The sequence below is a fragment of the Anabrus simplex genome, chromosome 1, assembly GCF_040414725.1.
Source record: "Anabrus simplex isolate iqAnaSimp1 chromosome 1, ASM4041472v1, whole genome shotgun sequence".
NCBI classification, from domain to species: Eukaryota; Metazoa; Arthropoda; class Insecta; order Orthoptera; family Tettigoniidae; genus Anabrus; species Anabrus simplex.
In genome coordinates this window covers 1,512,166,875-1,512,181,922 of record NC_090265.1, presented here as the reverse complement: position 1 = coordinate 1,512,181,922, position 15,048 = coordinate 1,512,166,875, and positions in this window count along the sequence as shown.

Genomic DNA, 15,048 nt, shown 5'->3' with positions numbered 1-15,048 from the left:
GGTCATATTGTGTACTTTATTTCCAAGTCAATAAAACCCCATGTCATGTCAATCATGTGTGTGTCGATTATTACCTCTCTGCCTCCAATATTCAGTGAAATATTTCCTCATCAGATGTTTTGGGCCACCCTATATGTGCTACAGACCACTTTATTCGGCGCACTCATAATCGAAAATAATCCCGGATAAAAATGTATTTGTACTGGATCGATGGAATTCACAGACCTAATTTTGGGTTCTGCCATGGATTTAAGATCGGATGAGCTAACTGCCACCACACTGTTCGTAGTCACCAGGATAATATACACATTTTCATCGAGGCTTTAAATTATCTAAAAGAGATCACTGAACTAAAACTCATAGCAAAATTACCGGGTGAGTTGGCCGTACAGTTAGGAGCGTGAAGCTATGAGCTTGCATCCGGGAGATAGTGGGTTCGAACCGAACTATCGGCAGCCCTGAATATGGTTTTCCGTGGTTTCCCATTTTCACACAAGGCAAATGCTCTGGCTGTACCTTAATTAAGGCCACGGCCGCTTCCGTCTCACTCCTAGCTCTTTCCTATCCCATCGTCGCCATCAAAGACTTTAATATTACTTATCTAGACTCACAGAGCGCGCTGATGCTATGAGGAATATTGAACACATTCGCGCATCGCCATGTTGTGGGCACTTCAGCTTCGAATGCATGGTTAGCACGTGATAATGTTTACAGTTCTGTGCCTGCTCTCATATTGAATCGTGCCAGTGGATCTGCTGTGATATTAAATTGTACCATTACGTTACAATCGAGGCGATCCTACTCACAGAAATGTAGCGGACAAAATGGCGCGGCCGGCTTCATGCAGCATAAACACATATGAAGTATCACCAAGATGCAAGTTAATCACAGTTAGAAGGCGGAGACTTATGAAAGACCATCGAAAAGGAGTTTCAAGTTGGAACAGTTATTGTCTTGGAAAATAATTGAATTCAATAGGGATGTATAGAACTAGCACCAATAGAGCGGACTGCTGTTATACTGGGTAAACGCAATGCGCTCTTTGTATGTCTCCTGTGTGCTCATGCCGCTAAATATCCACGAATTTAAGTTGTTTAAATTGTTCGTCACTATGCCGAGCTATTGTAGTGTTCTTCTTGGCAAAAATTAGGGAAGCCCATTTTCGCTTCACCAGTTTCCACAAAATAAAGGAATGAGGAAGAAAAGGTTACATGCTATTAGAAGGAAATATTTCGGTGAGAAGAATCTGACCGAAAATATTAAAGTGTGTTCCCATTATTTTCAACCCGGTGACTTCACGAAAATTTTGCTGGGTAGGTGCGATTTACGAAGGGAAATAATTCCTATTTTCTACCTATAAACTTATTAGGCATTTCGATAACAACCATCAAATTTATGCGTTTGTATTTAAAGGTGAGAGAGCAACATTAAAACCGAGTGCTGTTCCACCGCTTTTTCCATGGACCACGAACACAACAAAAACAAGGAAGAGGCCGTACACCAGAAAATGTTCGGATTACCACGATAAGGCTACAATATCGGAATATGCAGAAATCACCTTCTTTGAAGTACGGGAAGAAATCATGAATATACCCGAAGAAGTGAATGTAAAATTTGTGACTCCCATTTTCAACGATATCAGCACTTAAACAAATAATTTGGTTGTTGAGCAAACATTGCGTAATCCTGATTCCATATTGCTTTATACAGGGTTCGTAGACGTCCAACATTGTAATTTGGTATTTGCTGTTCTGGGAGAAAACAGATACAATTTACAGATATTCCCTCTTGAACCCAAACTGTGTTTCTTCTTGACAGTTATGAAGCTACGGACCGACAAATCTGGCAAGGAACTAGGCCTTAACTTCGGAATCCATAAAACTGCTGTTTGGAGAATATTTAATGTTTGGATCAATTTCATGTACTGCCAGTTTAAAGAGTTGGACATTTGGCCTGATAGACAAATGTCCTTGAAAACAGCCCCCCCTGCTTTTAGACAGAAATACCCCTGGTGCAACTGAGATTATAATAGCAAAACTTGTTCCAAGGGCAAACATTCCACTTTCAATGGGCTAACTGGCCTGAACCGTTTGGTAGGGAGACGCTGAAAAGTTTATAAATTTTGGCTGCATGTTTCTGAACACTGAATAATACTAATCTTGGAGAAGTGCTCTAATGCATAGCTTACAGCTGCAATATGCTTACAACATGCCTTGGGGCTTGCTCCAGCAAAACATTCATATACCCCTCCTATAATGTCATCAGGTACCCCTTAAAATAAGTTTCACATTACAGGGTCTAATATTTTGTGTACTCGGATTTCACAGCACTGCATTTTAGAATTTCATCCGATTGAAATTAACCTTTTATAAACAAAGCAAACTTTTCACTGAAAAGTCCGTATCCAGCATAACACAATAATTTGTAGATGGAAATAGGTGCTCCATCTATTTCCGATTTTCTGAATACGAAACAATCCATGAAATGCAAATTTGCGATATGACTGATAGTCAAATCTTCAAAGGAACCGGCAGTGGAAAATTCAAGAAATTCACATGCCTTTGGTGGTGGACAAGGCTGTATCTGCAGTTTCATGTAAGCAATCAACCTTAAGAAAATACATAAATCGAAGTCTATAAGCAAGGGGAGCAAGTGCGTATTTAAATATATATTTATGATTTAAGTCTTGCGGAGGTATATTTATATATTTATCAGTGTGCAATACTCAAGTAATTGTAATCTTTAGGAAAAGACTCCTATTCATTATTTGGGTAATAAAGCGTGTTAGAATTTTCTAATTACCGCTGTACTAATTTTCCCTTCCTGCCGCTAGTTTTAGCGTCTCTGGTTCGTAGCTCATATTGCAACTGTTTAACGCTTAAACGCTGAAAATCGTCCGTAATATACTGGGGATACACATATACAATTAATTAATATAGTCTTGGAGTGAAATTAGAGAAGATACAGTCGGCTTTAGCTCAGAAAACTCGATCACATTCTATACATTACTCGCAGCTGACTGGGAGAAACATACCCAGTAGTACACGAGCGCTATCTGGAGCGAACTTTCTCTGTCTACATCCCTATTAATTCTTACTACCTCGAGGAAGAAGATCGCTTTAAAAAAGTTAGCATGCTAATAAATTAGTGTAAGGATTGTTTCTGAGTTTTCATTCTGAAATATAGGTAATGAGTAATGATATTTAGCTGTAAGGTAATATAACTACGAATAACAGAAATTATTGATATGATATAACGAATGATGAAATGCATTGGTAGAGTTTGGGAGTTGAATAATATTTTAATGCATGCTCTTATTCTTCAACGGAACCTGCGATAATATTATTATATTTTAAGGACGATGTCAATATTTTACCCTGAGGAGCTGACGGGAAAATATACCAATCGTTTACTTAGACTAGTTGAAATGGAGTGATAGTATATTACTAACTGTTTTCAGTGAATAAGTGAGAGCTTTTGCAGTACCGGTAGTTAAATTGATGGGCAATATCAGAATTAAGTTAGGCCTTACGTGTGGAATGGAAAATTATTGAAGGATAGTGAACCCTAGTGCAGATTTCAATTGTACAGATCGCTGTCAGAAAGGATCTGGTATGTGTTCTCATAAGTGAGTGGAAATCGAACTGTTATGAAAGTATATTCATTTACCATAATCTTGAATTAAACAGGCTATACGACGATGGATTCAGACAACGTGCAAGCATGGAATTTTGAATGTGTATGCTTCTTATTCTTGGCCTTTCCCAGTTTATTGAGGGATAACTCTTAAAATAAAACAGCTAATCTGAAAAAAATGCAATTTTTTCTTAAAAATCTCTGTTCCGGTACTAATAATTAGAAAAACGTGGGCCTAGAATCCGGAATATATGTTTGATGAAGCTTGATAAAACCTGTCTAGTTTTAGGGCAATGCAATGTTTGAAATTATTAAACATTATCTGAAAAATTCTTTATATGTGCCGTAAAACTTAATTTCTCCTTTTCACACACGTTGTATAGTAAAATAATCGTTAAATATGTTACTCAGAAAAATTTGACTAGGCCCAAGTCTATAAAATGCTCATTACAAGCCTGTGAGCATTTTTTAAGGTTATCAATTTCGTGTACCGGTATGTAATTCTTTTTCTGTTTTCGCGGACTGTTCTCTTAATTTAAAACATGTTAGTAAAGATTGTTCAATAACACTGCAAAATGCGCTCTGTTTTTATGTGTGCACGGTAGTTGGTGTAGGCTGTCTTTCATTATCAATTACTTGGGAATGGCTAAGTTTCCCTGAGGTCTTAATGAGAAATTGTCGGATATTTACCGAGAATCATTGTGAAGGAGGACACAGACTTTCACACTTCATGGTCCACTTTTACCACTTCAAACCTCGGATTACTTCCCTGTAAACAACTTCTGCCTGGCATTTGATTTAACATTAGCAATACAGTGTCTTTGGTTTGTGAACTGACGAAAATATCCGTTCGGATCTTCTGTTTCATATTGAGGTCCCTTTGTAAAATATTTTCGAAGTACTTAATTAACATTCGTTCTTACCGTGTTATCTCGTGTAATAGAAATAATATTACATCGACAAGTTGGTTAATGTAAGCTAACGCATATTCCGTTCTACGATCTCCTCGGCGAGTCACGAGTACCTTCAACATGGCGGTAAGCACATGGAATTCTCTTCCCCAGTCACACGCTAATCCGCAGCCGGCGGTCTGAGGCCTTGGTGGCCATAAGACCTATCTGTGTCAGTGCGACATAAAGAAACTAGTAAAAAGAATCCTAGCAAATGTTTTCTCATCATCGAAACTAGACACTCTCACGTACCCTAGTATATTTGTTCCTCTCAATAATTGTTTTAATTTTTTAGCTCCATAGGTAAGAGTTCTGCATCTTGGCCTTCCATCCTCGCAGAATTGGATTAGATTCCCGGCCCGATAGAAGAATATTAACCGTAAATGATTAATTCTCTTGGCTCGGAAGATGGGTATTTGTGCAGCTCCTAACATTCCTGCAATGTATATACAACACACCACTATCACTCAGTTTCCATGCACCGTGTACGCCGTCCACCCTTCTCGGAGTGTCTGCTATTCAAGTTCTACACCAGGCTAGCAATAGTCACAATAAATTATACATACATACATAAATACTGTAACGGTTCAAATCCCGTTACAAGCATTCTTCTTTATTATTATTATTATTATTATTATTATTATTATTATTATTATTATTATTATTATTATTATTATTATTGTGCCTGTATTATTATTACTATTGTAACTATTATTATTGTTTGATTCAATTCTATAATCTGATTTCGCTATGTATTAATTAATTATCGCTTGCTTCATTGTAGTTAATTTATTGTGTATATATGTGTGTGTATGTGTGTGTGTATATTAGCATTGCAACCATGTAGAATGTGAGTTGCTGCCTAATATCAGATATGGATATGCTCTGTGAAACATTTTGACATTGCAAAATATGGTGTAACTGTCGAGTCATCGCTCCGTCACTGTATTCAGTTAGCGATGAGATCATATTTAGGGAGTTCCAAGTTTGCCTGAGACTATTTCATCACAGTCTGTAACCTTTGTAGCTGAGTGGGAGTGAAGTCATATACTCTTTAAGATATGATGTAGGTGTGACAACTTGTGTCTATATAAAGGGCTGTATCCTATAGCGGCAGTTAGTTGGAGGAGTCAGTTGGAGAGTTTAGTTGGTTAGAAGCAGTTGGAAGGAGTTGAGTGGAGAGATTTGCCATTAAGTCAATTGGAGTCAATTGGCAGGAGACGGATAGTGAGTCAGTGAGATGAAGAAGAAGCAGTCGCATGGATACGTAATCGTCAGTGACCAAATGGATTGTTCGGAGTGTGTTTCGTGTATCTGTTCGGTCGGGTTCTTATATCAGTTCGGTGACAGCCGAATATTGAGTCATAGGGAAACATGCCCATTTTTATGTAGCATTCATACTGAAAAATGTTTTCCTAATATATATGGTCTTGTTCCAGCGTGTGATATGTTTTGTGGCCTCCTCTTTCTTTATTTACTGATCACTGAATGTGATTTTAATGTACGGTTGTCTAGTGAAATAGGAGAAGTTGATTACGCATACTGTGCGGTAAGTTCGTTAATTGTTTCAACTTGTTTGTTCTGTGTATTGTTTCGAGACTTGATTTTCACGATAAAAGGTATTTATAACAATTTGTAATGTATGCCATATGCATTTTATGTTCGCTGACTTTATATTTGATTATTCTTTTCTTTTTGATTTGCTTTACGTCGCACTGACACAGATAGGTCTCTTTGCGACGATCGGATAGGAAAGGGCTAGGAGTGGAAAGGAAGCGGTCATGACCTTAAGACAGCGTCCCGGCATTTTCCTGGTGTACAAATGGGAAACCACGGATGAGCTTCTTCCGTGCTCTCGACAGTGTAGTTCGAACCCACGATTTCTCGAATGCAAACACACAGCTACGTTCAAAGCCTATCATTGTTTGTGTACGTCTATATTTTGTATTTTTGAATCTACTGCATTTATTATTATTTATTTACTACAATTCAGTACAGAAATATGGAAGTTCTAGTGAAAAGAGCGAACCCCGAGTATATATGAAATGTTTACTAGATTCAGTTTTGTTCTATTTCTTTTATCGGTAGTAATGAATCGAGACCGTCACGTCGCGGCTATCAGTGGAGGCAATTTATTCAGCTGTCGGCGTAGTATACTACGCTACACGTGGCTGTGTTGTCAGAGGCGCATAGCGATAGACTGCACATGAATAATTCTCAAGAAATCCCACCCCTTCGACAGATTACGCAAATTGAATCACCCATCAAAATATCTGGCACCTTATAACAAATTAAAAAACAAAAAAAATATGCTTCGTTACTTTTGGAACATGTTATCTTGTAACTTCTTACTGGAGCATGTTATCTCAATGGAACTGGAATGCTGGAACATGTTATTGTAAAATAACAGTATAGCCCATCTCTAGTAGGAAGCCATTTTCTGTCCCAGACACTAGGAGCCATATTTAGTCCGTGATATCCAGAGTGTTTGTCTGTATGTGTGCGATGCGGGGCCAAATCTACGGAACGGAGAGATCTAAAGATGTGTTTTCACAATGACATGAAAAATATAGGTAAACAATACTTATTTTCCGTGAATCTACCGTAGACACGATCTGGAGAAGTTACTTTGTTCTGAAATATGGTCTTTGAGAAAACATTCAAAGTTAAAATGCATAAATAACGCATTGATAAATAAATAAATAAATAAATAAATAAATAAATAAATAAATAAATAATAACGCGATTCGTGATGAGTCGCATTAAAAGGACTGTTAAGGGATTACAGCAGAAGAGAAGGAAAGAGATATGACCAATGCAAAACAGATCTAATAATAATAATAATAATAATAATAATAATAATAATAAATACATGTAATTCAACACTACCGTTAAGATGAGCAGTTTATGACTGAAAAACCAGCGTAACGGCCTTCAGCTGTGTGTTGAGCTGATTATGTCAAGTAGTAAAAGCGATATTTGAATGTGCAATGGTAAGAAGCCTCAAGGCGGTAGATTTACTGGCACCTAAAGCAATTGGTGCGGGTCAAAATTACGCCACCTCGGCGTCTCCGAAAACTTTAAAAGTAGTTATTGGGACATAAAATCAATAATAGTATTTTTTAGTTCATGGGCTTCTGTTTCAGATCTTAAAATTACACACACAGCACAGCACACTGCCAACCACTGCAGAAACATGTAAATATTCAATTCGTCCTTTTACACAGGGTTGGTGTTATGAAGGGCAATCTGTAGTAAAACTGGGCCAAATCCACTCCCTCTCACAAACCTGTCAACTTTGGGGCAGGATCAGAATAAAAAATAGGCACATAACCTGTACTGTGTTTACGGAGCTATGAAAACTAAAAGTTTGGCTAGGTCTCGCAAGCTGAATACTGTCTGGATCGGAGTACTACAAGTGAGGTCCCATAGAATGATGCATGTGGTGAAGCTGTTAGAAGTACATGGAAGCAATGTCAGACATGGCTAGGGGCCCTCCGATCTCAAGTTTAGGGCCTAGGGTTACCCATTTTAGTGGCCTCTTACAATAGGCAGTGAATACCGTAGACATATCCTACGCCGCAACCAACGGGCAACGGTTGTCGCACAGGTTTCTAAGAAGGTAACAACAATTACAGCCAAACGTAACGAAAAGCGTAACATCTAAGAAACCATATCAAGAAGAAAACTCACAAATATAGCGCAATTTAAAAAGGCTGTGGAATCATTCTCTACACGTGTGTGAATATCTCATTGAACTGCTCTACGTGTTTTGCCAAACAACAACGATGAGCCACTTGGAGACAGGCAAAATGGCGGGTAATCCCTTTCTCAGAAACTGGAAGTGGGAATGAAATGAAACATATCTTCCTGTAGTGAATGCAACGAGCTAAGAATAACACAGAGAGGAGGAAGCGCTACCTAGCGGAACTTAACTGTACGCACGTCCGCCATCTTTCCAGTGGTCAAGTATGCATGGGGACGTGGTTCTCGAATGACGAAAATTGTTGAAAATACGCATTATAAAATCACAGGTGCAAAATTAAAGATCGTTAGCCGAAAGCTTAGACCATTAATAATAATAGACTGTGAATACCGCCACCTCATCCATGTTGTGGCGTGAGGCCAACATCACGATCAGCTGATTGTAGGGTAGATCGAAAGGTATCTAAGGAAAATCGTCGTACAGTGTCATATAAACTGACCGCGAAATCGAATCAAGAGCGTCAGCCTGCTCGACTGTTGTGGTAAAGTGTAAATTACAACAAAAAATCAATCATCGACAAAATGAGTTTAGGGCCTATAGGACGGAAATCCATAAAATAAAAGGAACCTACGATCGGTTACAACCTCATTCCTCCACCAAGCAAGTTGGCCGTGCGGTTAGGGTCGCGCCTGTGAGCTTGCATTCTGGAGATAGTGGGTTCGAATCCCACCGACGGCAGCTCTGAAGATGGTTTCCCGTAGTTTTTCATTTTCACACCAGGCTGTAACTTAATTAAAGCCACGACCGCTACCTTCCCAATCCTAGCCCTTTTCCATTCCTACCTTGCCAGAACCTTCGAAGTGTTCGTGCAACATTAAAAAACAACCCACCTAATTCTGATCATATTTTAAAACGTATTGCATTCTCATGAGTACCATTTTAATTGTTTAACATTAGGATTTATTAGGCCTATAATTTAGGGCACATATCGTTTTGTCCAATTACCTTAACATATTGTAATTATTAGCTGAAATATAAATTTGAAAGTTGTCCATTATGATGTTCAGCCTTATTTTAAATATTAATACATAAATTTCACAAACACCAGTAAAATACCGTATTTAGCATACTTGGTGGACGTTTGACTGTAATAGGACTACATCAAACCAACGCACAATGCACAAGCACTCTGATTAGTGCAGTCATACGCTGAGCATGAATAGTCTTGAAGGTGAGAATCTAACTTTTCACTTCTAACAAATTTATGACAGTATCCAGTATTCGGGAGATAGTAGGTTCGAACCCCACTGTCGGCAGCCCTGAAAATGGTTTTCCGTGATTTCCCATTTTCACACCAGGCAAATGCTGGGGCTGTACCTTAATTAAGGCCAAGGCCGCTTCCTTCCCACTCCTAGCCCTTTCCCGTCCCATCGTCGCCATAAGACCTATCAGTGTCGGTGCGACGTAAAGCAACTAGCAAATTTATGACGTTCAATCGCCACGTACAATCTCCCTGTCACCTGAGTATATGTTCTCACGCCAACTCGCTTTCTTTTGACAACTCGGAACATGGCTGCCCTGTATGAACTTGCTGATGTCATATATACAGCCCCCTGCTGTGTGTATGTTTTTTTTTTCTTTCGGAAAACGTGTGTTGGGTTATGGCAATCCAACGTGCTGCCACCAACATAGATTCACCGTCGCTAGGCAACGTAGATAAGATAGGTAATACAGGTCAAGGAGCCATGGCGTGGGGAGCCAATTTCGTTCCCCGACATGAGGAGCCAAATTCATTCCGTAATATCCGGAAGAGTTTGTGTGTATTTGTGCGATACCCAGCCAAATCTACGGCATGCAGAGATCTGAAAGTTTTGCCATAGGTCGGTACAGCATTTCACCGATCACGCATGGCTGTGTCAAAGATAAATTCTTGCTCCAAGAAATGAAGTTGTCAACGTCATCAACAAGCGACTTTTATAAAAATTACTCGGTGTTCTACAAATTTCCAAGTTTATCGACACAACATGTAATACAGATGAGGCTGTCAACTATACTACAGAGCTTCTGAACAACTTGGAGTCACCTGAAGTACACTCGAACATCTTGGAGTGGACGATTGTGGCACCGATTATTCTTCTCAGGAATATGAATCCTCCTTTCCTTTGCAAAGGAATATGACTCTCAGTCAAGAAACTGATGCCGAATATATTGAAGCCACCATCATGACTGGTTATGCCGCGGGTGTAGTATTCATTCCTCGGATTCAAATGATCTCTTCGGATATACGGTTTCAATTTAGATATCTGCAGTTCCCCCATTTATTTGAGTTTCGATACGCACATCAACAATGCATAAGGGTAATCGCATAAAGTTGTAGGACTGGATCATCGGAAACTGTGCTTCTATTATGGTCAATTTTATGTGGGTTGTTCAAGAGTTCAAATGGCAAATACACTATACATCTTAGCTCCAAATGGAAGGGCAATTAATATCGTCCCTGTTCTGCTAAAACGGCGAATGTTACAATGCTCTTCCTTTCCATTATTTCCCTTAAGACTGATCACGCCTTCCAGCCACATATTGATATGCGGCCCATCAGAACAATTTCCGTTGAGTTTATTTTCCTATGCGGGTGTGTAAAGGAAAATGAACCTTACTGTACCTTACTGAAGGAATGTATGTTTGCATGACATTTACCCACTCCTAGAGTGCGATGTATTTAAGGTACATTTTGCTTTAGACACGCGCATAGGAAAATGAGCTCAACAGAAATTGGTCTGATGGACCGCATATCAATATATGGCTGGAAGGCGTGACCATTCTTAAGGGAAATAATGGATAGGAAGAGCATTGTAACATTCGCCGTTTTGGCAAAACAGGGACGATATAGTTTATCCGGAATCTCTGTTATATTGTTTTAATATTATTTGAACCATCCACCAATCCGGAACATCTTAACCATTGGAGTTAAAATTATTTTTAAAATTAAATAATGTTATGAATGCCATTTATGTAAAAGCGATGTGTGTTTAATAAATATTTTAAACTGCTTTTAAATAAATGTTTTTAAAAACATCTAGCTGTTGAATTAATAAACGCGGCTGAAGCTGCGGGTACAAGCTAGTTACATAATTTCAAACGAGATTTGAGTTTAATTTTATTTAGCGAACTTAACCGCATGTATTTAAATAATGAGGAATAGATTAAACTATTCGAACCTGTTGTTTGATTTCGATTTCACGCTTTATCGTAGGAAATAGACACAAGTTAATATTTCCAGATTCGAGTTCATTTCTGTAGCGAATTTTACTTCATGACTTAGAATTTTAACGAGAATCAGATTTAAATATCCGGACATTGTTTCGATGCGTATTTGCATACTTCAACATCGGGATTCCTCTGTAACTTAAGAGTGTCGCGAGATGGCAATACATACAGGACTTTTATTTTTTACTATGATAATTGCTGTTAACTTGTAATAAACATCATGCTTTCAAGTAATATTTCGCAACCTATCCAAAGCAACTGATGGTCAATTTGATTCGATTAAGGATCCATTCAGGGGATGTTCCAATATTCGAAAGGATAGCCGACTGGTGGACAACCTTAATTAAATGTAAACCTGGAATTCTACTTGTTGAAGGTCATATTTTCCAGGCATTGTGTGGATCAACTCTCAGTTATAGTTTGGACCAATGCTGCCCGATTTTCGGTTTTTATTATATTTCTGGTTGCGCTGTCCACAAAATCTTACATTGCGTTTTCATTCTTCGGAAGACAATAATATAAACAATTTCAAGATACTTTTAGCACTCACGTTATGCATTGTGACTGCATTATAACATGTTGTGACAAATTTAACTGTTTTCTTTTTTTTGGACTATTTAGTAAAACTGATTATTGCGATTATATTGAACAACATTTTAATAAGCGCATTATGCTCTCCACTGAACCTTATCGATTGGTCAATGAAGTGACAGAGAAAAAACCCGTAACGGCCCCAAGATCCGAGAATCGACATTGCTCTACCGAAGTAGCCGAGGCAGACGACCAACGATGGAACGATAAGTTCAAGGGTTTAATACATACAGACACACATACATATATACATACATCTCCATCATAGACTGTTATGACTTTCAGGGCTCAGAGTGCAAAGTTCTGTGAATTTATTAACGCCTCCACAATCCTCTATTTGTAACCACCTCTGTGGCCTCGTTTCTTTAAATCATTGTAAACTGAGTCTAGCCATCACCCACATTCAATTCTCTTAGGTTGCCTACCTACTGATATCCTTTTAGTCTTGGAAAAGCTAATTTTATATCGTGCCCACTGCAACTATTTTAAAGATCCAAGATATTAGATAGCAATATTTCTATACAGTATGCCTTTAAGACCAAGTCGTCAAAATAGGGCAAACTCCTTACTTCACTTCCACCTAACTGAATCACTCTCTGACACGTTATACCATTCAGTACACGGTTCATGCAAACTATGAATATCAAAGATGAAAGCCTTGTGTTACCCCTATAAGTACCTGAACCAAGAATTAATTGTACTATCAATTCTCACTGTAGCCCAATTTATCTATATCAATGCATTTGATTGTTTTTAATAATCTACAGTTAATCCCATAATCCCTCTGTACAGTTAACATCTTTTCACTGGGTAAACAGCACATTAGCATAAGTGTGTATTCATTCCGTAGCAATTTTCAATTACTTGGCGCATACCGAAAATCTGATCCTGACAGCCCCTCTGTGGCCTGAAATCAGACTGGTTTTCATTAAACTTACTCTCAACAACTGATCGTATCCTCCCTTCCAGAATGCCAATGAACACCTCGCCTAGTGTAGTGATCAACAAAATACTTCGATAGTTGTTGCAGTCCTTCCTGTTCCCTTGCTTATAAATGGGTGCAATTTCTGTTTTCGATCAATCAGACAGTACATTATCTACATTCTTTCCTGTCTTTGTGCCCTTTATAGGGTGTGGTGGCATGTCATGTGGGGTTGCAGATTTTTCGCCATGCTTTTCTATTCTGCGTTAGATGCGTCGCTTAATGTAGAGACCTATCAACCAACTCCTTCATCTGGTCAACCCACCTTGCTGGAACTCTTCCTTGAGTCCTTGTTCCTTTCACTTTGCTCTTCGCGATCAGCTTTTCAGTATCCTCATTTCTCCTTTGTACGTGGCCAGAGTATCACAAATAGGCCTGGCTAATATTCTTAATGAGCCTGTCGTTGATCTTGAGCTCTTGTAGGACAGAACGTTTCGTCCGGTGCTCGAACCAGATTACTCTTAGAACTCGGCTTTACACCCACTTTCCCAGTGCTTCAATCTTCTATGCTAATATTATTCCATGAAGCCATTTAATTCCTACCTCCCTATTATATTTCACAATTTCACGTCTAACCTCATCTATTCTTGCTGCTTTATGACAGTCGAGTTTATTTACAATCCTTTCCACTTCCTCAAGAGTAATTTCACTATTATCATCGTCCTCCTCCTCATGAGCTCTTCTGTTCTAGACGTCAACAGAAATATTTCCTTTCACGTTGAGAAAATTTCCAAAATATTCCTTCCATCTGTCCAGTGATTACCTGGGATCTTCAATGAGCCAACCTGATTTACCCAATTCACTAATCATTTCCTTTTTTCTCCTTTGATGATTGTTTATTACTTTTCAGAAAAGTTTCCCTGCTATTTAAAACAGTCCTTCCAGGTTATTACCTGAATTCAACAATTATCTCTTTCGCTCTGTTTCTTTAATCAAAATAAAATTTTCATTCTGCAACAGTCCTTGTTTGGAGCCGTTTCTGTTGTTGTTCAAAGCGGCTTAACATCTAGGCCATCGGCCCGGAGCCGTTTCTAATAGGCCTTCTCTTTGCGTTTATAAGCTGCCCTCACTCATCATTCCACCATGATGTTCACTTTTTTCATGTTTACACACAGTTTTACTAGACTTTCCTTTGTTGATTCCACTGCAGAATCCATGTATTATGCCACCCACTCTTTTTTCTATACTATGAACTTGCTTACAGAATTATTTATTATCATTATTATATCAAAAGTTAAGTATATTTAAATTTCATTTAATTTCATAAGATGGCGAGGAAATGATCGGGGCTTAAATTAAGGTACAAACTCAGCAAAATGAGTGTGAAAATGGGAAATCTCGTAAACTACTTTCAGGCCTGCTGACAGTGGGATTCAAACTTTTCATCTCCCGAATGGTAACTAACAGCTACATGCTTGAACCTCGTAGAATGGTCGCACAATGGCTGATAATGTATTTTCAGTTCCAAGAATATCTTAAATGCCCAGACGTTTGTTTTATCAGAATGGCTTGAGGTAAATGCCCTCTTATTAGGCAAGTAGACGTTTGTAATGAGAACATGAATCTCTACGATTTCGTTACAATAACTACCTTAATCCCATGCTGTTAGGGTCGCAAAGCTGTGAGCTTGCATTCGGGAGATGGTGAGTTCGAATCCCACCGTCGGCAGCCTGAATATGTTTTTGGGTGGTTTCCCATTTTCACATCTGGAAAATACTAGGACTGTACGTTAATCAAGCCCATGGACGCTACGATTCCAATCGTAGTTCTTTCCCATCCTCGCGTCGCCAAAAACCTTCGATGTGTTAGTGCGACGTTTAACTACCAGCAAAAAATAAAAAAAAAGACCTGGACGTCTCTATTTCTCCTTTGCTTTTAAATCAGTAAAAACCGAGCTCGACAGCTGCAGTCGCTTA